The 26,368-nt window shown below is 41.3% G+C and overlaps 1 protein-coding gene and 1 long non-coding RNA gene across 14 annotated transcripts in view; both read right to left on the bottom strand.

Moving 5' to 3' along the window:
* The window catches only part of eva1ba (eva-1 homolog Ba (C. elegans)), a 99,011-nt gene that overhangs the window by 28,364 nt on the left and 44,279 nt on the right, over positions 1-26,368 (bottom strand). For all 13 annotated transcript variants that reach the window (XM_062062377.1, XM_062062376.1, XM_062062384.1 and 10 more), the window contains one exon: positions 19,297-19,390. The gene's annotated coding sequence lies outside the window, so the exon portion shown is untranslated. The remainder of the gene's footprint in view (positions 1-19,296; positions 19,391-26,368) is intronic.
* LOC133660556 (uncharacterized) lies at positions 21,712-22,624 on the bottom strand. The gene is made up of 3 exons (XR_009827832.1): positions 22,513-22,624; positions 22,345-22,435; positions 21,712-22,268 (listed from the first exon to the last, which is right to left on the bottom strand). It is a non-coding gene; the product is annotated as an uncharacterized LOC133660556 (long non-coding RNA).

Raw genomic sequence — 26,368 nt, 5'->3', positions numbered from 1 at the left:
GTGTAAATGTTCCAGGTCTCGAGACATCATTAATTAATGCCTGCTTCACACCAACGGCACTTGCCGCGCTTTAAAGCGGCGAGCAAAGCGCCGTCATTTTGGTCAATTTTTCCACGAATATCCCGATCTCTGAAGTAATGTTATGCTTTGATACGCTCTGATACGAATTAGTTGCCGCTTTGTTACCGTTTCTCACGCTTTGATCCCGCTTTAAATCACGCTTTGATACGTTTTATTACGCTTTGATGTAGAGATGTCCGATAATATCGGCCTGCCGATATTATCGGCCGATATATGCGTTAAAATGTAATATCGGAAATTATCGGTATTGGTTTTTTTATTATCGGTATCGTTTTTTTTTTTTTTAATGAAATCCACATAAAAAACACAAGATACACTTACAATTAGTGCACCAACCCAAAAAACCTCCCTCCCCCATTTACACTCATTCACACAAAAGGGTTGTTTCTTTCTGTTATCAATATTCTGCTTCCTACATTATATATCAATATATATCAATACAGTCTGCAAGGGATACAGTCCGTAAGCACACATGATTGTGCGTGCTGCTGCTCCACTAATAATACTAAACTTTAACACTTCATTTTACTCATTTTCATTCATTACTAGTTTCTATGCAACTGTTTTTATATTGTTGTACTTTCTTTTTTGTTCAAGAAAATGTTTTTAATTTATTTATCTTATTTTACTAATTTTTTTAAAAAGTACCTTATCTTCACCATACCTGGTTGTCCAAATTAGGCATAATAATGTGTTAATTCCACGACTGCATATATCGGTTGATATCGGTATCAGTTGATATCGGTATCGGTAATTAAAGAGTTGGACAATATCGGAATATCGGCAAAAAGCCATTATCGGACATCCCTACTTTGATGCGATCCTGACGCTTTAAAACAGGCTCTGACACGATTATCAAGCTCTGTTGTGCATTGTTACAACAAAAATAAGAAAAAAATGTGGAAAAACTCAGTATACTGTTTTCCACACATTTTTTATATTAATTTATTTTTTCAATTTCTCTTTTTTTCCCCGTTATATTATGTTTTATATCTTCATTTCTTTTATTTTTGTCATATTAATAAATATCTATCTTTCACTTCTTATGCTAGTTGAAAATAAAAAGCAATTATCCACACATTTTTTATAATCATTTATTTTTTCAATTTATCTTTTTTTTCGTTATATTATGTTTTATATCTTCATTTCTTTTATTTTTGTCATCTTAATAAATATCTATCTTTCATTTCTTATTTCTAATTATCTGCTAATAGAACAAACAAATTCGGCTTGTCAAGACTTTCCAAAACAAGTCAAATTAGCTAACCTCAATGAACCCAAAAATAGCTTCAAATAAGTATATTCTCACTAATAACAAGTGCACTTTTCTTGGTAGAAAAAAAAAAGAGACCTTTTTGCTCAATATGTTGAAAAATATTCTTAAATGAAGTAAATGCTAGTGCCATTATCTTGACATAATGATATGCACTCGGCATCATGATTTTTTTTTCATGCTTGAAGTAAGAAATGATGACTTTCAAAAAGTAGTTTTATACTTGTGAGTGTTGATGACACAGCTTTGCAACACTTGATATTCTAGTTTCAAGCATGTTTTACTCAATATAGCTCATAACATCTCAGCAACAAGCTGTTATATCTTACTGACATCATTTAGGACCAAAACACTTCAAACAAGTAAAACACTCTAACATAAAATCCTGCTTAGTGAGAAGAATGATCTTATCAGACAGAAAATGAGCAAATATCACCCTTATTTGAGATATTTAATCTGACTTAGATTTCAGTTTTTGCAGTGTGATAGTAGCAGTAATCTGGTATTGACTTTAAACGGCACACTTTGCACGTTTTGTTAAAAATACCAATATATATCGGATATCGCGATTCGGCCTAAAAATACCAGGGTATCAGTTTTGGTGAATGTCGCCCAGCCCTCGGAACTTCTATAGGAAGCCACAACAAACAGTATTTTCTTCGGTCCTTTGTGGAGGACGTTGTCCTCTCCTTGTCAAGGTCTGTCCAGACTCTCCCACATTTAGTAATGGCATTTGGACACGAGACAGGCGTGTGGTTGACCCCTCCAAAACCAGACCTAGGTCACTGAGGACTTTCAAACAATCCTATGGTTTGATTTAGTGACAGAGCTGACCTCTATTCAAACATTGTGATACAACCACATATAGGTTGTTAAGCACACTGCAGACAAAGGTTGGAAAGTCACATAAGTTATTACATCTAATTCCATTATTATTATGTGGGATCATAAAAGTTAAACACCCCTGAGGTTGCACAACATGTTATACTAATGGAATTGTGTGGGAAATGAGTAAAAAAAAACACTGTTCAGATTCTTTTAGACGTTGTTTCGCCTCCGCATAAGTTTATCCTCACAGACTAGGTAGGACAGCTGGAGTCTGAGAGAATGGTGATGTATCTACAATATTTATCGTATCCATCCTCTGGATCCTTCACTATCCTCTCGTCTAAATAAGAATAAAGAATATAGTGAAGATAAGTACTCTGATACAGCACCATCCACTCAGACATGAGCTGTATGTATCCTCTTTATACTGTGGATCTAACACCATCCTGTCAGACTAGAGCTGTTCTTTAGTCTGAGAGGATAGTGTTGGGTCTACAGTATTAAGAGGATAAATACTATTAAATACAGCACCATCCTCCAGTTGTATTGAAGAATTTAACGTTTAGCTTTTGTTATACATCAGATGTTAACACATGAAAACGGGTCTGTGGGACCCGTTTTCATTTTTTATGAAAAGAAAAATGATACAATTAATTCATTTTTCAAACTGAGGCTCACTGACTTTGGCTCATTTTCCGTGAAGAACATATATCAGAATACATATTTAATGAGCACACACCATACACCCCCCCTACACATTTATATTACATATAAGATGTCCGGGTCCACTGGACCCGGGGCTAATAGAAGTGTGGAAATTGATGTTCTGTGTACCACACACACACACACACACACATAGCAGGCCTAGACAGGAGGAGGACAGAGTGTAGGTCCACAGAACATCAGAGGGTCAAATGTGCGAGAAAATGAGAGCAGACCGTGTTGACAAACAATGTTGCAACCTTGTGTGGGAACCGCAGGTGCAGAAACACAAAAGAAGAATCCCTGTGGGATGCAGAAACTGGCAGAGAAATTTTCCGTGCAACGTTCATATTGTTGTTACTCAGACAGCGTTTGTGGGTCTGATGGACCCCTTGCATTTTGTGGCTTTTAATGCCTCACAATCAAACACTTTTATGTTAAAATACTGAACAGATGTTTACCTTATCCCAATAAACATATGTTCAGTATTTTAACATAAAAGTGTTTGATTGTGAGGCATTAAAAGCCACAAAATGCCAGGGGTCCATCAGTGGTTACAGTCAAGTCCATCAGACCCACAAAGGCTGGCTGAGTAACAACAATATGAACATTACACAAGGGTTAAAGTAGATTAGATTTTGGACACTGGTTAACTTTGAATCCGCATTTAGAAACATCTTCGACCAACTATTTAAGGATATTTATGATCAACAAACATGTCAGCTCTCACTGGATCGGTTCGCAGCCGACTGTTCAGCGAATCTGAGGCCATGGTTCTCAGCAGGAAACCGATGGTTTGTACAGTCCAGGTAGAGGACGAGACTCTGTCCCAGGTGGAGGACTCTAAGTATCTCGGGGTCTTGTTCACGAGTGAGGGAAAGATGGAGAAGGAAATCAGCCGGAGAATGGGAGCAGCTGGGGCAGTATCGCAGTCTCTCTGCCGCACTGTTGTGACCAAACCAGAGCTGAGCCAGAAGGCAAAGCTCTCGGTCTACCGAGCTATCTACATTCCTACTCTCACCTATGGTCATGAAGTGTGGGTCATGACCGAAAGAATAAGATCGCGGTTACAAGTGGCCGAAATGAGTTTCCTCAGAAGGGTGGCTGGCATCTCCCTTAGAGATAGGGTGAGAAGTTGAGTCACCCGAGAGAGACTCGGAGTAGAGCCGCTGCTCCTTGGCTTGGAAAGGAGCCAGCTTAGGTGGTTGGGGCATCTCGTGCGGATGCCTCACCAGCGTCTCCCTAGGGAGGTCCTCGTTGCATGTCCCACTGGGAGGAGACCCCGGGGCAGGCCAAGGACCAGATGGGGGGGTTACATCTCCTCTCTGGCCTGGGAACACTTCGGAATTCCCCAGGAGGAAGTTGCTAATGTTGCTCTGGAGAGGGAAGTCTGGGGGTCTCTGCGGGAGCTGTTGTCCCCGCGACCCCATTCCGGATAAGCGGTTGAAGATGGATGGATAGAAACATCCATCTATCCATTTTCTACCGCTTATTCCCTTCGGGGCTGCGGGGGGCGCTGGAGCCTAACTCAGCTGCATCCGGGCAGAAGGCGGAGTACACCCTGGACAAGTCGCCACCTCATCGCAGGGCCAACACAGATAGACAGACAACATTCACACACTAGAGCCAATTTAGTGTTGCCAATCAACCGATCCCCAGGTGCATGTCTTTGGAGGTGGGAGGGGCCTATCCCCAGGTGCATGTCTTTGGAGGTGGGAGGGGCCTATCCCCAGGTGCATGTCTTTGGAGGTGGGAGGAAGCCGGAGGGAACCCACGCAGTCACGGGGAGAACATGCAAACTCCACACAGAAAGATCCCGAGCCCGGGACTGAACCCAGGACTACTCAGGACCTTCGTATTGTGAGGCAGATGCACTAACCCCTCTCCCACCGTGCTGCCCGGATGGAAACATGTTATTTCTTAATATTACCTTACATGTGAAATTTTCAGCTCATGTTTTGATGCCAGATTTTTTATTTTGCAGAGTAAACACTAAATTGGCCCTCGTGTGTGATTGTTGTCTGTCTATCTGTGTTGGCCCTGCCGTGAGGTGGCCACTTGTCCAGGGTGTACCCCCGCCCTCCACCCGAATGCAGCTGGGATAGGCTCCAGTCACCCCCGCGACCCCGAAAGGGACAAGAGGTAGAAAATGGATGGATGGACAGACCTTTCCACAGTTGGCGCATGTTGTTGGGATTGGATCAACAGCGCCTCGAGTGGTTACAGTCAAGTACTGCACTCCTATCCTTTCAAGACATGATTGTTTACCAATCAAATAATTGATTATTATACCAATCCCTGTGTGTGACTAAAGAGCAGCTTTGTGTTTGTTTTAATATGAACAATAGTTAACTTATTACTGTACTGTTATGGCAGGCAAGAGTTAAAACTATTGACTCTGCTGTTAATAAATGTTTTATGACTGGGAAGGAAATAGTTTCCTGTTGTCATACTGGTGAATATGTTTCAAAATTGGATAGGATCATGTTTGACTTCAAACTGTTTATTGTGTGAATGCTCCAAAATTCATCTATTTATTCTTCTTCTTCTCCAGATTTTGCCTTCCACATCCAACATCAAACTGTTCAGCTTATTCGGGAATTGCGGGCTTTCCCTTGACAAATTCCAAAAATTTCCCAAGATTCCAGGTTTTCCGGAAGTTTCTCCCATTGAAAATGATTTGGCCATTTTTCAAACTTCCACCATTTCCACATTTTTCAACCGATTTAAACCATTCCACCTTCAACATATTCCACTCGTCCTGCACATCCGAACTATCAAGTTAAAATAGAATTCCTAGTTTTTCCCGAGCCCTTTTTTCACCCTTTTTTCTGTTGACTACTCCTTCTTAACGTGGACCCCGACTTAAACAAGTTGAAAAACTTATTGGGGTGTTACCATTTAGTGGTCAATTGTACGGAATATGTACTGTACTGTGCAATCTACTAATACAAGTTTCAATCAATCAATCAATCCACTGTCAAAACATTCCTCATAGTCAGGACAAAAAAAAAAGATGGTTTAAGTACTTGAAAAATTCCCGCTTTCCCTGAAATTCCGTAATACCATTTCTCAATTAAAAAACTGTTACTACTTTAACATTTCTTGCCCGATTTAAACAATTCCAACACCAACCAATTCAGCTCATTCAGGACATTTATGCTCTCAATCATTTTCAAAACAATCCCGATTTTCCCGAAATTCCCAAATTTCCAGGAAGTTCCCATTCAAAATGAATGATCCGTTTTTCCCAAGTTGCACAATTCCCACATTTTTCAATCATTTCAAACCATTCGCCCATCAACACATTCCACTCATCCTAGACATTCAAACTAACACTTTCCCAAGTTCCAAACCAAATTCCAGTTTTCCTGGAAATTCAAACTCTTCCATTCATACCACATTCTGCAAGCATTTCAGTTCAACTTTAGCATTCACAAAATGTTCAATGCATGTCAAAATGAAGTTGTGCTTAAAACGTTGGTTCAATGCTCAGCTGTCCAAAGACCCAAAGCTGCAACCCTACATGTTTGTGAACGACCTCCAATTCTTCCACGACACGATCCTTACGTTTCGCTGTGTGCACTGCAAAAAGTCAGTGTTCAAAAACAAGAACTAAAAATACAAAAATTAGGGGTCTTTTATTTGAACGAAGCAAAATTATCTGCCAATAGAACAAGAAAATTTGGCTTGTCAAGACTTTCCAAAACAAGTCAAATCAGCTAACCTCAATGAACCCAAAAATAGCTTAAAATAAGTATATTCTCACTAATAACAAGTGCACTTTGCTTGGTACAAAAAAAAGAGACCTTTTTGCTTAAATGAAGTAAATGCTAGTGCCATTATCTTGACATAATGATATGCGCTCGGCATTACATTTCTTGAAAGCAGCAAACTTATACTAAAAACTAGTTTATTGTTCTTAATGGAAAGGTAACAAGGCAAGCGCTTGTTACTCTCAGGGTCTCCTAGCCGCTCAGGCAAATCATATGGTCTAAAAATGCATTTTTCCATGGATAACATGACATCATCGCATCAAGTGCGTGCTCTTTCAGTCAATTAGTGCGCATATATACAGCCCGGCCCCCGGACAACATTTTTTAAATTGTAATTTTGAAGAATTTATCTGAATGTGCATGAACTATTTCTGTTCAAAATTGTTAGAAATGTAAATATTAACTGTCAGTTTACTGTACTGTGCCAACTGTACTACTATATGAGTACATATTTTCTATTATTTCATTGAAAATAAAACAGCAAAGTCCATTTGGCTGTCATCTGTTTTAATTATGAGACACAATTGTGTCAAAGTCATGATTTTTTCATTTTCATCGCTTGAAATAAGAAATGATGACTTTCAAAAAGTAGTTTTCTACTTGTGAGTGTTGATGACACAGCTTTGCAACACTTGATATTCTAGTTTCAAGCATGTTTTACTCAATATAGCTCATAACATCTCAGCAACAAGCTGTAATATCTTACTGACATCATTTAGGACACTTAAAACAAGTAAAACACTCTAACATCAAATCTGCTTAGTGAGAAGAATGATCTTATCAGACAGAAAATAAGCAAATGTCACCCTTATTTGAGATATTTCATCTTACTTAGATCTCAGTTTTTGCAGTGTGTTTGGTCACGTGTTGATGTGTTTGACTTTGGCCTCGCACGTTATTTGACGTGCACTCTATGAACCACAGGGCCGACGAGTAAACACAGAACCGGGCCAGCGCCGGCGTTTACAAGGCTTTTCGATGAAACTTGAAATTTCTACGCCAGTTCTGGATGAATTCCAGTGTGTCCTCGAGCTGGGGGGAAAAATGTTACCACGGTCTTAACGCGTGTCCCGTGGCGAGTGTGTTCTGTGAGCCCTGGCAGGTAATAGGAGGGTAATGGCGATATGGGACGGCGCTGGGGGTTAGGGCAAGTGGTTAATAGCCGCCAGATGTGCTCCTGATGTGAAGCAGACACAATGCTTTAGTATGTAAATCACATTTGTTTAGACTGTTGTCACTACAAGCTGCTCATTGGAACAAAGGCGTATTTATCATCGGATTCCTTGTGATGTACATTCCTCCCGTGTTCCCTAGAAGACGAAAAACCATGAGCTCACGTCGCTTTCGGACGCCATCCAGCACCACAGGCTGCAACAATTACACGGCCGCCGCCTATTAGCGTGTGACACACAACACGTGTTTGCCTTTTTCCATGATTGGTTGCCTCGCAAATGTTGCATGCCATTTCTCAAAAAGCTCCTGATGTTATGACAAGGACTACACCAGAGAGCTTTGCCTGGAGGGGGATTACAAGATCAGTACCCGTCACAGCAGGGATGCACGGTCCTGGTCAAAAGTGTACGTACACTTGTAAAGAACATCATGTCATGGATGTCTTGACTTCCCAATCATTTCTACAACTATTATTTTTTTGTGATGTAGTGATTGGAGCACATACTTGTTGCTCAGAAAAACACATTCATGAAGTTTGCTTCTTTTATGAATTTATTATGGGTTTATTGAAAATGTGAGCAAATGTGCTGGGTCAAAAGTATACATACAGCAATGTTAATATTTGCTTACATGTCCCTTGGCAAGTTTACCTGCAATAAGGCACTTTTGGTAGCCATCCACAAGCTTCTGGCAAGCTTCTGGTTACATGTTTGACCACTCCTCTTGAAAAAATTGGTGCAGTTCAGCTAAACGTGTTGGTTTTCTGACATGGACTTGTTTCTTCAGCATTGTCCACACGTTTAAGTCAGGACTTTGGGAAGGCCATTCTAAAACCTTAATTCTAGCCTGATTTAGCCATTCCTTTACCACTTTTGACCTGTGTTTGGGGAAGGGGTGTAACGGTACGTGTATTTGTATTGAACCGGTTCGGTTCGGAGGTGTACCGAACGAGTTTCCACACGGACATATTAAGTAGCGTAACGCACGTTGTGTAAACAATGCACACCGAGGCACAACACACGGCATGCTAGCAGCTAACGGGCTAGGATAGACTGACCATATGTCCTCTTTTGCGGAGCTGTCAGGGCGGAGTTTCTTAAATGCCTCAAATGTCCGGCATTTTGAGTTAGGGTTGCGTGTATTTTCAATGTACGTTCAGGGTTAAGAAGGGGTTAAAAACAAAACAAACAGCAGCATTGGTGAGGGAGGGGCAGAGACAGAGAGAGAGAGAGTTATGATAAACGCGCATCTGCTTTTTATCCATAGATTTATCACATTTAATTTGTTATTATCTGTAGCAGGGGTGTCAAAAGTGTGCCCACATTTGCGGCCCACAGCTAATGTTTTAAAGGCCCACGGCACATTCTAAAAATACTATTCAAATAAGCAAAAACATAACAAAAGTGAAATAAAAAAGCTTAAAGGTGAAATGTCATTTAGAAAAAGTTGCAATGTTGACTAATAAAACAAAGCGTTTTTTTTTTCTTTCAAACTGTCATTGCTCAAAACATAATATTGAATCAAAATCAATGTTATTATGAATTATTGACCTATCCAAGGTTCCCATTACTTCACATCAAATATTACACTAAGAAAAATAGTTTTGGTGGAAGATTTTGCAAATTTGGTAAATAAATAACCCAAAAATGTATATTTTGTTGTTTTCTTACTAACCAAAAATGAACCGAACCGTGACCTCTAAACCGAGGTACGTACCGAACCGAAATGTTTGTGTACCGTTACACCCCTAGTTTGGGGTCATTGTCCTGTTGGAACACCCAACTGCACCCAAGACCCAACCTCCGGGCTGATGGTTTTAGGTTGTCCTGAAGAATTTGGAGGTAATCCTCCTTTTTTCATTGTCCCATTTACTCTCTGTAAAGCAGCAGTTCCACTGGCAGCAAAACAGGCCCAGAGCATAATACTACCACCACCATGCTTGACGGTAGGAAGGTGTTCCTGGGAATAAAGGCCTCACCTTTTCTCCTCCAAACATATTGCTGGGTATTGTGGCCAAACAGCAACATTTTTGTTTCATCTGACCACAGAACTTTCCTCCAGAAGGTCTTATCTTTGTCCATGTGATGGACTCAAGACAGCCATGACATTATGTTCTTTACAAGCCATTTTGGGGTCCACCATAATAATACCTGTATGTTGAAGCACAGCACGTCTGACTATGGTAGCTGTAATGCTCCGCGTTCCATCAAGCGGTGCGGCTTCGTAGCGTACCAAAGTCGTATTTAAACATTTTGACATATTTTTGAGCGCCATGTGTAATGTTCTATATTCTCAATGAAACATCAAAGTTTTGGTGTTGCTTGCTCATGGGTACTTGCGTCATTTATTGAACGGGCATCAGTCAACCTGCAGTCCAGAGACTGCCATCTACTGGTCAGTTATCATTACACCATGTAGCAAATACAATTGCTTCCAGGGCAGTAAGCACAACCAGAATGAATACGTACATTAGGTGCACCGGGTTAAAAGACGCACTGTCGATTTTTGAGAAAATGAAATTATTTTAAGTGCGTCTTATAGTCCAATAAATAGTGCTTTATACTTGCTGTTTGTATGTGAACAAAATGAACAGTAGCAAGAGCCAGTAGGTCTGAATATCACAAGTAATCCCTATATTTGTAAACTTTGTCAAAACTTTATTTTCCACAAGCTTTCCCAAAGCTTTGTTAGCCTAAAACAAAATCACAATTTTTGACTGGATAAAAAGGTATTCCAAAATGGGATGGTCATGTGGCTAAATTGAATTGTCTTCTTATTGATTTATCTTTTACATCTTTTTTTAAATCATTGGCTGAATCCCTGTCGGAATGTTCTGAACTCCTGTTTCTATGTCCCTTGAGCAAGCTGACATGGTTCATTCCTTCCAACCAGTGGATCCTCCTCGGGCCGTTCATTTCACTCTCAACGTTACGAAACTGCCCCAACTCTCCGGCAACCACGATTGGCAACCACGGGAGTTTAAACAAGCAGCTCCTCAATCAGAACCTGATCCGCGACCTCTCGGGCCAAAAAGATCAGCGTTAACCACCAAAGCCATATCTCAGGGTGACTGCGACATACCAGTGATGAAAACATGTGGATAAAATGTTCTCTCTTCCAAAAGCAGCAACGTTGCCACACCATGACTCGTTTGGTCCGTGCTGGAAAAATGACGAGCGCCTCCAGCTTGTCCTTGTTTGTTTACAATGTTACTAAGTCAAGTCCTGTTACGTCGTGTGTTTGTGTAGTTAGTAGTCTACATCAGACCTGGGCAAATTAAGGCCCGGGGGGCCACATGCGGCCCGTTAAGCTTTTCAATCTGGCCCGCCTGACATTCCTAAATCATTTTTTTAGATCTTTAGATAGGGAAGATGCTGTGAGAGGCGGGTGGGAATGACTACAAGAGTAAATAAACACAAGACATATATATACTCTATTAGCCACAACACAAGCAGGCTTATATTTAATATGCCACATAACAAACACCTCCCCCCTCCCGTCCATATAACCCGCCAATACAACTCAAACACCCGCACAACACACTCAATCCCACAGCCCAAAGTACCGTTCACCTCCGTAAAGTTCATACAGCACATATATTTCCCCAAAGTCACGTACGTGACATGCACATAGCGGCACGCATGTACGGGCAAGCCATCAAATGTTTGGAAGCCGCAGCTGCGTACATACTCACGGTACCGCGTCTGCGTATCCAACTCAAAGTCCTCCTGGTAAGAGTCTCTGTTGTCCCAGTTCTCCACAGGCCAATGGTAAAGCTTGACTGTCATATTTTGGGAATGTAAACAATGAAACACCGGCTACGTGTTTGTGTTGCTGCAGCCAGCCGCTAATACACCACTTCCCACCTACAGCTTTCTTCTTTGCTGTCTCCATTGTTCATTAAACAAATTGCAAAAGATTCACCAACACAGATGTCCAGAATACTGTGGAATTTTGCGATGAAAACAGACAACTTAATAGCGTGACCTGGGCAAATTAAGGCCACATGCGGCCCGTTAAGCTTTTCAATCTGGCCCGCCCGACATTCCTAAATAATTTTTTTAGATCTTTAAGATGGAAAGTGTAGCTGCCATTATGATGTGCAGTGATGTTTTCTAATGACTGTAAGTCTTCGACTATACAAAGTATTTCAATGGCTGGAATCTGCGGTTTGCATGATATACTAGTTACCATGGTAATCTAATTAGTTACTATGGTAATCTAAGTCACAGCAGCTCAGAACAGGCACCAAGCAGTGTGGGTGGGGAGCGTTTCCACAGAGTGTTTCCAGAGCCTGAAATGCGGGTGTCAGGGACAGACGCGGAAGGACATTTTTACAACAAAGTTCTAAAGCTTAGTGATATATCAGATTGTAGGTGGGGTTTTTTTTGGTTTTTTTACCCTTTACGTTCATATTTCGTTGTGTTTGTTGCATTTTTGTTGCGTTTCTGTCAAGATGGGGGCGGGGGGTCGCAGTGTACTGCGGGCTTCGTTCCCCCGGGATGCAGACGGAACAATCCGGACAGGACGTGCAGGTAGGAACATGGTTTATTTGTCGAAAGTCAATCAAGTACCAAAAATTGAAAACAAGACAGAGGAAAAATGTGCCGATCGCACTCGAAGCTAAGGCTAACACTTAGCATAGGCAAGAAGACAAGGAATACTCGCGTAACTGTAGCAAAAGCAAACAATGAAGCCAGGCCGACCGACCGGCAAAGGCAGGATTAAATAATCCCTCTGATTAGGGCTCGGGAAACAGGTGAGCATCCTGAGCACCAATCAGAGACAGGTGGAAACAATAAGCACCCGTGGTAACTAAAAAAACAAGGGTGCACAAAAACAGGAACTGAGTGAGTCCAAAACTAACAGAATATAACAACACATGATCCAGGCCACGGATCATGACAGTTTCCCTTAATTGTAAAATATGTTGATCGAGAGGGGATGATGTTCATATGCTGTCAATATTCAGTCTTTTATCCTTCATAGTTCATATTGTAAATCACACGTTCTTTATTTTCATGTACATTCTGGGTGTTTTTTAAGGCGGTCTGTCAAAACGTTTTTAGCATTCAATCATACATTTGTCATGATCCGTGGTCCGGATCATGTTTTCGTTATGTTCTGTTAGTTTAACTTCATTAGTTCTTGTTTTTTGTGCACTCTTGTTTGTTTTGGTTGCCATGGCGGCATATGATTTCCACCTGCCGCTGGTGTTCGGACGCTCACCTGGTTCTAATCAAGAGACTATTTAAGCCGCCTTTGCCAGTCAGTCGGCCTGGGGTCATTGCTCGTTTCAGGTCTGATTCTATAGTTATGCTAGTTATTGGTTTCACGCCACAGTTTCATGTTGTTCTCGGCCATAGTTCATGTTAGTTGTTTCATGCCACAGTTTCATACTTGTTCCATGCCATAGTTATGTTATTTGTTTGTTTCTTGCTATGCTATTTTTTAAGCTAGTTGTTTGCTTCACGGTATTGTCACGCAACCCTCTACATAAGTGCTGTTTATTTCATGCCACAGTTAAGAGAGTTTTTGATTGTTATTTTGTAGTTAGATTAATAAATATGTTCCTACCTGCTACCCTTGTCAGGAAAAGTCTGTTTGCATCCCGGGAGAACAACCCCCCCCCCGTCATGACAACATTATTGTGAGGTTTTGTATTAGTGTTCCGAAAAATAGATATACCGGCCCCAGACACATTTTTTTCTCTAAATTTGGCCCCGAGTCAAAAATGCATCATGAACTTGTCTAGGGACGACAGGCGGATGGCTGGAATCCGACATTATTCCAATCTATGTTACTTATTATGCACTGTCCCTATTTGAAAATAAATAAATGCAATGGGGAAATATATAAACAAAGCGGGTTAATGAAGGAGCCTAGTAAGGTAAGGTCTGAATACACTGCAACACCCCTTGTTGTAAAATTACAACGTTACCTTTAACCATCCTAAAAAACAATGTTATATATTTTTTAATTTTATACAACATTTACATAGTCATTGGGTCCTATTGTTCAGTCTCACAAGGCTATTGGATCGTACATTTGTTTATAAGTCACGCCTTCTGGCCATAAACTCACACAACCTCTCAAGGTTTCCTTCGAACAAAATCCATTTGTTTCATTGGACTGGATTCATCAGATTCAAGTAATTAAAATTTATTTTATATTTGTTTGGGTTGTTATTACAATGTCAAGAGCATGTACATATGTAGTTATTGTGGAACAGACGCATCAAATTTCATTTAGAGCTTGTTATATAATTGTTGCAATTATACAACACTGGGTGAATGTGGTAGTCAAATAGCTGGCTTGTTGCAGTGGGCTCAAACTGGCTGAAGTATTTTCTCTATACATGGATAGTATACATTCTACAGACGTTATACAGATGACAGGGACTGTTTTTAGGACTTTCACCACCAATGAAAGTCTTCATGACCAATGTCATGAAAAGAAAAAAAGAGGGGGAAAAAGCGTTTTTTTTTTAAAGTTTTATCTTGTTTCATATTTTTTATATTTGTAATAAATTACTTTATAAAAATATAACTAATGTGTGATTATTATTAATGGTATATACCGTTAAGTAAACAACCCTCAGTTGTTTAGACAACGTGAGTACAAATACAGAAATTCTGCTCCCATCAAAGCCCAATGTTTAAAGGCCTACTGAAAGCCACTACTAGCGACCATGCAGTCTGATAGTTTATATATCAATGATGAAATCTTAACATTGCAACACATGCCAATACGGCCGGGTTAACTTATAAAGTGACATTTTAAAATTCCCGAGAAATATCCGGCTGAAACATCGCGGTATGATGACGTATGCGCGTGACGAAGTCCGAGTAACGGAAGTTATGGTACCCCGTAGAATCCTATACAAAAAGCTCTGTTTTCATTTCATAATTCCACAGTATTCTGGACATCTTTTGCAATTTTTTTAATGAACAATGTTGCAATATTACAACATTTCTCTAAAAACATAAACATTTTTTTTTAACTCTTCAATTTCTGCATCAAATGCCTCCTACAACAACATCTGAAAGGTCAAATATTTTTTTTTTTAGGTTTTTTGATATTTGGGTCTTGCAGGGTTAAAGAGGTTGTGCAGAAGTCAACTGAGGCCTTAGAGGGGGTCAGTAAAGCAAGCATTAACACTTCATCTTATGTTATCAGGCTTATCTGATTGACTGGAGGAGCTAAAGTGCACTTAATTAAAGGAGACCCCTGAGAGCAATGCAGTCCCTGCTCTTCCATTAGAGGTGCTAAACTCTAATGCCTTCAAACTATTGAGCACAGGAAAGCGGTGCCCGGGCATTTCCCTTCACAGCACATCCTGGCTCAAACATGCTGGAGCAGCTTCTCTTTGGAACAACTTGCACGGTCCAAACATACACTTAGCAGCGGCGCAATGGAATGACCACACGCTGTGAGGCTGGATGTGCATGCTCAGCAAAATAGCCAAAGTGAAACGGAGGTGAAAGTGCAAGGCAGGGTTAGACTAAAGGTGTCTTTGGTGGTTATCTGGCTAAATAAACCCAACTGCTGAGCAATAAAGTCATGTAAGGTGCACAAGTTGGGGTCAAAATGCTTATCAATCCGACCACACGGCAAAAAGTCAGTGTTCAAAAACAAGGAAAAAAAATACAAAAATGAGGGGTATTTTATTTGAACTATTTTTACACTTTCAACAAATTTCCAGGAATTCCTGTTTTTTTCTAACCTTATTTCCAACCTTTTTTAGTGCGATGACTCCTTTCACATTTTTCAACTAATTTCAAGCGTTCCACAGTCAAAACATTCCTCATAGTCAGGACAAAAAAACAAGTTGGTTTAAGTACTTGAAAAATTCCCGCTTTCCCTGAAATTCCGTAACACCATTTCTCAATTAAAAAACGGTTACTACTTTAACATTTCTTACCAGATTTAAACAATTCCAACACCAACTAATTCAGCTCATTTATGCTCTTAATCATTTTCAAAACAATCCCGCTTTTCCCGAAATTCCCAAATTTCCAGGAATTCCTGTTTTTTTTCTAACCTTATTTCCAACCTTTTTTAGTCCGATGACTAAATGGTCCCTAGTGTGTGAATGTGAGTGTGAATGTTGTCTGTCTATCTGTGTTGGCCCTGCGATGAGGTGGCGACTTGTCCAGGGTCTACCCCGCCTTCCGCCCGATTGTAGCTGAGATAGGCTCCAGCGCCCCCCGCGACCCCGAAGGGAATAAGCGGTAGAAAATGGATGGATGGGATGGACTCCTTTCACATTTTTCAACTCATTTCAAGCGTTCCACAGTCAAAACATTCCTCATAGTCAGGACAAAAAACCAAGTTGGTTTAAGTATTTGAAAAATTCCCGCTTTCCCTGAAATTCTGTAATATCCATCCATCCACCCATTTTCTACCGCGTATTCCCTTTGGTGTCGCAGGGGGTGCTGGAGCCTATCTCAGCTACAATCGGGCGGAAGGCAGGGTACACCCTGGACAAGTCGCCACCTCATAATTTCTCAATTAAAAAACTGTTACTACTTGAACATTTCTTGCCCAATTTAAACAATTCCAACACCAACCAATTCAGCTCATTCGGGACATTTATGCTCTCAATCATTTTCAAAACAATCCCGCTTTTCCCGAAATTCCCAAATTTCCCATTCAAAATGAATTATCCGTTTTTCCCAAGTTGCACAATTCCCACATTTTTCCATCTATTCAAACCATTCGCCCATCAACACATTCCACTCATCCTAGACATTCAAACTAACACTTTCCCAAGTTCCAAACCAAATTCCAGTTTTCCTGGAAATTCCAACTCTTCTTCCATTCATACTACATTCTGCAAGCATTTCAGTTCAACTCCAGCATTCACAAAATGTTCAATGCATGTCAAAATGAAGTTGTGCTTAAAACGTTGGTTCAATGCTCAGTTCTATTAATATTTCCAGGACTTCCACTATTCACTTCTTAAGCTCTCTGCTTTGTGCTCCCAGCTGTCCGAAGACCCAAAGCTGCAACTTGTGCTAAATTCCATCTGTAGTCGGCCTTAAATGAAACCCTACATGTTTGTGAACGACCTCCAACGACTCGATCAATACGTTTGATTTTGAATCTAAAAGAACGCTGTGTGCACTGCAAAAAGTCAGTGTTCAAAAACAAGAAAAAAAATACAAAAATTAGAAGTATTTTATTTGAACTAAGCAAAATTATCTGCCAGTAGAACAAGAAAATTTGGCTTGTCAAGACTTTCCAAAACTAGTAAAATTAGCTAACCTCAATGAACCCAAAAATACCATAAAGGCCTACTGAAATGAGATTTTCTTATTTAAACGGGGATAGCAGATCCATTCTATGTGTCATACTTGATCATTTCGCGATATTGCCATATTTCTGCTGTAAGGATTTAGTAGAGAACATCGACGATAAAGTTTGCAACTTTTGGTGGCTGATAAAAAAGCCTTGCCTGTACCGGAAGTAGCGTGACGTCACAGGTTGTGGAGCTCCTCACATCTGCACATTGTTTACAATCATGGCCACCAGCAGCGAGAGCGATTCGGACCGAGAAAGCGACAATTTCCCCATTAATTTGAGCGAGGATGAAAGATTCGTGGATGAGGAAAGTGAGAGTGAAGGACTAGAGGGCAGTGGAAGCGATTCAGATAGGGAAGATGCTGTGAGAGGCGGGTGGGACCTGATATTCAGCTGGGAATGACTACAAGAGTAAATAAACACAAGACATATATATACTCTATTAGCCACAACACAACCAGGCTTATATTTAATATGCCACATAAACACCTCACCCCTCCCGTCCATATAACCCACCAATACAAATCAAACACCCGCACAACACACTCAATCCCTCAGCCCAAAGTACCGTTCACCTCCGTAAAGTTCATACAGCACATATATTTCCCCAAAGCCACGTACGTGACATGCACATAGCGGCACGCACGTACGGGCTAGCGATCAAATGTTTGGAAGCCGCAGCTGCGTACTCACGGTACCGCGTCTGCATATCCAACTCAAAGTCCTCCTGGTAAGAGTCTCTGTTGTCCCAGTTCTCCACAGGCCAATGGTAAAGCTTGACTGTCATATTTCGGGAATGTAAACAATGAAACACCGGCTACGTGTTTGTGTTGCTGCAGCCGGCCGCTAATACACCGCTTCCCACCTACAGCTTTCTTCTTTGCTGTCTCCATTGTTCATTAAACAAATTGCAAAAGATTCACCAACACAGATGTCCAGAATACTGTGGAATTTTGCGATGAAAACAGACGACTTAATAGCTGGCCACAATGCTGTCCCAAAATGTCCGCTACAATCCGTGACGTCACGCGCAGGCGTCATCATACCGAGACGTTTTCAGCAGGATATTTCGCGGGAAATTTAAAATTGCACTTTACTAATCTAACCCGGCCGTATGGGCATTTGTTGCAATGTTAAGATTCCATCATTGATATATAAACTATCAGGCTTTCAGTAGGCCTTTAAAATAAGTATATTCTCACTAATAACAAGTGAATTTTTCTTTGTAGAAAAAAAAGAGACCTTTTTGCTCAATATGTTGAAAAATATTCTTAAATGAAGTAAATGCTAGTGCCATTATCTTGACATAATGATATGCACTAGGCATTACATTTCTTGAAAGCAGCAAACTTATACTAAAAACTAATTTATTGTTCTTAATGGAAAGGCAACGAGGCAAGCGCTTGTTACTCTCGGGGTCTCCTAGCCGCTCAGGCAAATCATATGGTCTAAAAATGCATTTTTCCATGGATAACATGACATCATTGCGCCAAGTGCGTGCTCTTTCAGCCAATTAGTGTGCATATATACAGCCCGGCCCCCGGCCAAAATCTTTTTAATTGTAATTTTGAGGAATTTATCTGAATGTGCATGAACTATTTCTGTTCAAAATTGTTTGAAATGTTAAATGTTTAAATATTAACTGTCAGTTTACTGTACTGTGCCAACTGTACTACTATATGAGTACCTGTTTTCTATTGTTGCATTGAAAATAAAACAGCAAAGTCCATTTGGCTGTCATCTATTTTAATTATGAGACACAATTGTGTCAAAGTCCTGATTTTTTTTTTCATGCTTGTAATAAGAAATGATTACTTTAAAAAAGTAGTTTTATACTTGTGAGTGTTGATGACACAGCTTTGCAACACTTGATATTCTAGTTTCAAGCATGTTTTAGGTCTTAACATCTCAGCAACAAGCTGTAATATCTTACTGAGATCATTTAGGACCAAAACCCTTAAAACAAGTAAAACACTCTAACATCAAATCTGCTTAGTGAGAAGAATTATCTTATCAAGACAGAAAATAAGCAAATATCAGCCTTATTTGAGATATTTCATCTTACTTAGATTTCAGTTTTTGCAGTGCACGTTCTGCTATTGTTGTGAAATAAAGTTGAAAGGAGCTCGCCATAGAGTGGAATACATGCATACTCACCAGTGTGTAGTGACAACAAATCATGTCCAAGTCAAACGCTTCGCTCCACACAGAGCGCCTCGGGCAGGCTGCAAAAACATCTTTCCTCCAAAATCTGTGGAAAAAAAACATTCATCACAAATAAGCCGGCCAAGATGGTTCTCGCTGCTGTGGTCCCGTAAAGACTGCGAGTGTGTGTGAGTCTGGGAAAGAGGTGGTAACTTCCTCTCCAAGTTGGAGGCTGACTAACACACTTCTCTCTCTACAAGCGGCAAGAAAAAGCTGTCATACTATGCACCCCCCCCCCACACACACTCTTTTTCCAACGAGGAAAAAAAAAAAGGAACAGCCTAAAATGGTCAAGATTGTGGGAGAAAGGGAGGGAGGAAGCCGGTGTGTGTGTGGAAGTGGGCGGTGTGGCTATCAAGTATGTTTTTCTAACAAACAAACAATGGGTGATTAGCTGTGCGTGTAAGGATGCACGATAAGTCAACCATTGTAAGATGACCAACGCGTGACAGGACTAAAAGACTTCACACAGAAACACGAGCGACATTTTGACTGACAATTTTAACAAACATTTTTTTTTAGATAACAAAATGTGGATTTAAGGAAATAAGCACGGATGTTGCCATACCAGCAAGTTTTATCAGAACTACACAACAAGACGAGCAACAACCACACATTGTTTTCTGACAAAGGTGCCCTAATCTGTAAAAGGACTATTTTAATATTGTTTTACCAGTAAAAATTAAATAATGAATGAATGAATAATAATTTAGTCCACAAACTTTTTGACCCGGGGACGGACGGACGTCCCCGGGTCAAAAAGTATGGGGACCCCTGCTTTAGACTAGTATTTCAGATTAAGGCATACTTATTATGTAAATGTATCAATAAGTGCTTTAAGTACTGTATGCTTGTGTAAAGTAGTTTTTTGAAACCTTTCTTTTGTTAGCGCAGTCAGACCGGATGTGGCGCACCGCGCTATTATTGTGAAGGGGGAAGTGTGCTGTGCTGTTCTCAGATGGATGAGTAAGGAGACAATTTGACGGACCGACCGACGGACCAACCGACCGACGGACCGACGGACCGACGGACGGACCGACCGACGGACGGACCGACTGACCAACGGACGGACGGACCGACCCGACGGACCGACGGACCCGACGGACCGACCCGACAAACCGACATATATATATATATATATATATATATATATATATATATATATATATATATATATATATATATACATGTGTGTGTGTGTGTGGGAAAAAATCACAAGACCATTTCATTTCTACAGGCCTGTTTCATGAGGGTTTCCTCAATCATCAGGAGATTTTAATGGAAGCATTCACATACCATGGTTTATATAGGGCACAGAGCGGGTGGGTACAGGCAGGCGTAGGGGCGTGGTGATTGGCTCATGTGTTACCTAGGAGGTGTTTCCTTCTGTGACGGCATGCTGATACAATTTCGCTGCGCTTGTTGAGGGATGACAAGTCTGGACTGTATATAATAAACAGTTTCTCTTTTAAGCATAGGTTGCATCTTTTATTACCACTGTTGTAAGGTGTGCTGGATGCAAGAATTTGCCATGTTATTGAATATTCAACATTATTGTCTTTGAGATTCCAAATGTGTTTGCTGAGTTCTGTAGTGTTCCGCAAGCTTTTGCTCCTGAAAGAGGCTTTGTGATTGTTCCATCTGGTTTTGAATGCTCCCTCAGTTAATCCTACGTATGTGTCGGATGTGTTAATGTCCTTGCGTGTTACCTTTGCTTGGTAAACGACTGATGGTTGTAAGCACCCCCCGTTGAGAGGGCAATCAGGTTTCTTGCGGCAGTTACAGCTTTTGTCGGTTTTGGAGTCGTTCTGCCTGGTGGTGGGCGGCTCCTTTTCAATTGCTTTATTGTGGTTTGAAATGATTTGTGGTATGTTGTTCATGCAGCTGTAGCTCAATTTAATGTTGTTCTTGTTGAATACTTTTCTTAGGGTATTGCCTTTGGGGAAGTGTTTGTCGATCAGGGTGAGGAATTTGTGGCCAATATTAGTTGAGACGTTTTTGCTGTATGGGGGGTTGTACCAGATAATGTTGTTTCGTTTTCTGCTCCTTTTTGGTTGGTTTCCTGGCGTGGGTTCGTAGGTGAGGGTGAAGTTGTATCCCACACACACATATTACGCTCTACCACGGTATCGAGCACTATTTTTTTTTGGATAATCTAATTAAGACATATATATATATATATATATATATATATATATATATATATATATATATATATATATATATATATATATATATATATATATATGTTGCAGATTAAACAAACTGCCCCTAGGCTAAAGTTTCCAAAGATGTATTGCACCAATAAATGTCAGGATTTTTGTATTTAATTTACAAACATTGTATTTGATGCAAGAAGCAGGCACTCTATGGTGGTAAAATAAGTGTAAAAGGTAAAAAAACGGGATCAAAGACAATTAAAAAGGAAAAAATTAATTGTATTGTTTTTTATATTGCTTTTGTTATTTAAATCTATTGTTATTTCGGGTATTCTTATTCTTTTACTTGTTTATTTGTTACAAATGTATATACATTTTTTTTAGTTTTGGTGGTATAATAAATACTCATGTTTTCAAATTAATGAACAATCGTGTTATTAATCGTGATTACAATATCAATAAAAATAATCGTGGTTATTATTTTTGCCATAATCGTCCAGCCCTGGTTGATAGCCCACTCCGTCTATTACTATTATTACATTCCATACAAAAAAAGCCTTGTAAACTCCTTTTATTTTGACGATTGATGGAACGAATAACTACGATTTTGTTTTTTCTCTCTTTACAATTATTTTTGTTGCTCTTATTATGTAGTGGCAACATCGGAAGAAATCCCCAAAAGACAAATCCTTCACTAAATATCAGGAGGTTGGCAACTGGTTGTGAACTTTCTCACCACAGGAATCCCTCATGCATTCTTTCTTTCTGAAACATTTTTCAACATCAACATTGATTATGACATGTATGCCGTACCGGTGTATTCTCTTTAGATGCGACATACCCGATGGTTCCAGCTGGGGATCTACACCCAAGAGAAGAGATCATTATCCTTGGAGACATGAATGCACACCATTAAAAATGGCTTGGAAGCGCTGAAACATGTCCATTGGGAATCAGCGTAGGACTTCGCCATACTTCATAACATACACCAACTTGTGGAAGACCCTACCAGATATGGAAGCGATGGATCCTGCTCAAAGCTTGATGATGTTCTCACCACTTCACCTGATAATCACACCATGTGAGTGGAAGCTCCTCTTGGTTCATCAGACCACTGTGTTGTTACCAAACTACAGACTTCCAATGGCAGGCAAACCCTTTAGTTAGTCTATAATATGGCAGACTGAGAGGGTATGTGCTCATACTTCTTACCGTTACAAAAGACCAAGATGCCAACGCCCAACTTATGAAGGGCCGCTTGGTATTTTCAAAAAAGGGGTTGCTACACATCTTAAAACAGCTCTGTGAGATCTGTCATTTCTCGGTCAATCAGCTGCAAACATGGTACCTTCAAGATTTGATCGCTATCGGCTCGCCGAGCATGATTGTAATGTAAGCACACAAAGCTATTCCAATACTCTATTGTGGAACTCCATTGGGAATCAGCACCTGCAAGTCCGAGTCCATGGTCCTCGCCCGGAAAAGGGTGGAGTGCCATCTCCGGGTTGGGGAGGAGACCCTGCCCCAAGCGGAGGATTTCAAGTACCTCGGAGTCTTGTTCACAAGTGAGGGAAGAGTGGATGGTGAGATCGACAGGCGGATCGGTGCGGCGTCTTCAGTAATGCGGACGCTGTATCGATCCGTTGTGGTGAAGAAGGAGCTGAGCCGGAAGGCAAAGCTCTCAATGTACCGGTCAATCTACGTTCCCATCATCACCTATGGTCATGAGCTTTGGGTTATGACCGAAAGGACAAGATCACGGGTACAAGCGGCCCAAATGAGCTTCCTCCGCCGAGCGGTGGGTCTCTCCCTTACAGATATGGTTAGAAGCTCTGTCCTCCGGGAGGATGATTGTAATGTAAGCACACATAGCTATTTACATTTCCAATACTCTATTGTGGAACTCTATTGGGAATCAGCCCCTCCAAGTCCGAGTCCATGGTTCTCGCCCGGAAAAGGGTGAAGTGCCATCTCCGGGTTGGGGAGGAGATCTTGCCCCAAGTGGAGGAGTTCAAGTACCTCGGAGTCTTGTTCACGAGTGAGGGAAGAGTGGATGGTGAGATCGACAGGCGGATCAGTGCGGCGTCTTCAGAAATGCGGACGCTCTATCAATCCGTTGTGGTGAAGAAGGAGCTGAGCCGGAAGGCAAAGCTCTCAATGTACCGGTCGATCTACGTTCCCATCATCACCTATGGTCATGAGCTTTGGGTTATGACCGAAAGGACAAGATCACGGGTACAAGCGGCCGAAATGAGCTTCCTCCACCGGGTGGTGGGTCTCTCCCTTAGAGATAGGGTGAGAAGCTCTGTCATCCGGGAGGACCTCAAAGTAAAGCCGCTGGAGCATTGAAAGGAGCCAGATGAGGTGGTTCAGGCATCTGGTCAGGATGCCACCCGAACGCCTCCCTAGGGAGGTGTTTCGGGCACGTCCAACCGGTAGGAGGCCACGGGGAAGACCCAGGACACGTTGGGAAGACTTTGTCTCTCGGCTGGCCTGGGAACGCCTCGGGAGCCCCCGGGTGGAGCTGGACAAAGTGGCTGGGGAGAGGGAAGTCTGGGCTTCCCTGCTTAGGCTGCTGCCCCCGCGACCCAACCTTGGATAAGCGGAAGAAAATGGATGGATATTGTGGAACCTTTGTGATTAGTTCAAAATTGTGAAAAATATTAGAAGATGGATGGATGGATGGATGAAATTAAATAGACATTATTTATTGACATTTTGTGTTAAGTACTTTCGTAAAGTGAGGTTTTAGGGAGTGCATACAATTGATGAAAAAATGTAACGTTCTTGGGAGTGCATACAATTGATGAAAAAAAGGAAAGTTTTCGGGAGTGCATGCAGTACATTTGCAAAGTCAGCATTTTAGGGAGTGCATACATTTCCCAATCAGCAATCTACACACCTGTCGCTGATGAGATCTCCTGCCTTCTTAAGCCAGCGCAACCTACTATCCTATGCCAGAACGTAGCGACCTGTCCTGCACAGTAAGCCGGACATATCAAACTCTATGCACACTTTCTCTCTGTGTGTTTCTCCCCCTCCGTGTTCATTTGCCTCGTGTCCTTCTTGTCCCCTTTCCAGCAGCATACCCCCGTTCCCGCGTCACGAGACGTGTGTCTCGTCTCCCCGTGTTCCCTCTGCTTCCCTGGCCGCCTCTTGGATCTTGACCTCCCGCCAAGACACGGACCCTTGACGACTCTCTCCTGCCCTCGACCTCACGCCTGCTCACGGACCTCCCGAGCTTGTCTCTTAAGTAATCTGCGCTTAAATGTGATGAATGCAATTTTTGGTGAGTAATCACCTGCATCTTTGACAAAGACAATAATGCTGGGTTGTGTTCATGTGATGGATGACTCCTCCATGCACGTTGAGGAAAGTTTACAACAGATTCCGTGCACGGGAGTTCCCTGCTCCAAAATCCCACCCGCCCCGTAAAGAGCTGCTGGCAGATGCCTCCGCTGTTATTTTAATGTGTGTGTGTGAGGGGGGGGGGGGGGGCAGCAAGGCCAAAGACATGTGTTTTCTTGTGCTGTAGCTGAGGTGTGGAGATCAGCGCCACTGACGCTTTTTTCCAAGGACATTTTTCATGTTTGTTGGTTGCCAAAGTGAAAGAAACATTTTGTTCCCCTTTTCTTGTCGCTCCGTATTTGCTTTTTTTTTTTGCAACCTTGTTGTCACTTAACGCCAGCCAAAGTTTTTGCAACACATGTTTGCAGTTTGTAGCAGCGTGTGTTTCGGACTCAAAGAGAGATCGACTAATTCTCCCAGGAAGCCTTCCTGAAACGTTCAGCTCGGATGAGTCATCGTAGGAGTTGTTCGTCTCATGAGCGTTCATTTTCCTGTCAATCTCTTTTTTTTTTGTCCTGATGTTGTATCTACAGCAGACAATCCTTCCTTTTGTTAGGGCTTTCCTCACCGTGAGTTCCTCACACAGCCTCTCCACGCTGCACATCAACAAGCCGTGTTTGGAGAACGAGTGGGCGACTGCTGGAAAGCCATGCAAATATTATCACGGGTTAAACATGGCGGCCTTTTGTTCCCGAGTCTGGTGAGCGAGCGCTATCTTGTTTCCATCTCTCATGCAGTCCCCACCTGGAGACCCTCACCAATCCTTGCTATCTGAACACTCGGCGAGTACACCATTGCTGATGGAGGTGGGCCGCACCTTTTGGTCCAGCATCTTCCAGGGAAATTTCACGTCACACGACACTCTGCAATTAAGATGCCGTCATCTCTAAATTGGACAAGTGTTCACCTTCCTATTTTTCTGAAGGGGAACTACGATTATGCGTGACAGGAAAAACACCGGGTGCTGCATCATATTCTGCAACAAATGTACACACTCCCTAAAGCCCTTTGTCCATCAAATGTATGCACTCCCTAAAACCTCACTTTACAAATGTACTGTAAGCACTTTCTAAAACTGTTTTTTTAATCAAGTATACACACTGTGGAATGCACTCCCAACAGGTATAAAAGAAAGGGCATCTCTATCCTCCTTCAAAACCGCAATAAAAGTTCACCTCCAGGCAGCTACAACCCTAAACTAACACCCTCCCCGGATTGCTAATAATCAAATGTAAATAATCAAATGCAGATACTTTTTCTTATGCCTTCTGATCTCTCTCTCTCTCTCTCTCTCTCTCTCTCTCTCTCTCTATGTCCACTACTTGCTGTCCATATCCCCCCCCCCACACCCCTGATTGTAAATAATGTAAATAATTCAATGCGATTATCTTGTGTGATGACTGTATTATGATGATAGTATATATCTGATAGTATATATCAGTATCATGAATCAATTTAAGTGGACCCCGACTTAAACAAGTTGAAAAACTTATTGGGGTGTTACCATTTAGTGGTCA

Source organism: Entelurus aequoreus, linkage group LG11, assembly GCF_033978785.1.
Source record: "Entelurus aequoreus isolate RoL-2023_Sb linkage group LG11, RoL_Eaeq_v1.1, whole genome shotgun sequence".
NCBI classification, from domain to species: Eukaryota; Metazoa; Chordata; class Actinopteri; order Syngnathiformes; family Syngnathidae; genus Entelurus; species Entelurus aequoreus.
This window is presented reverse-complemented; position numbering and strand designations above follow the sequence as displayed.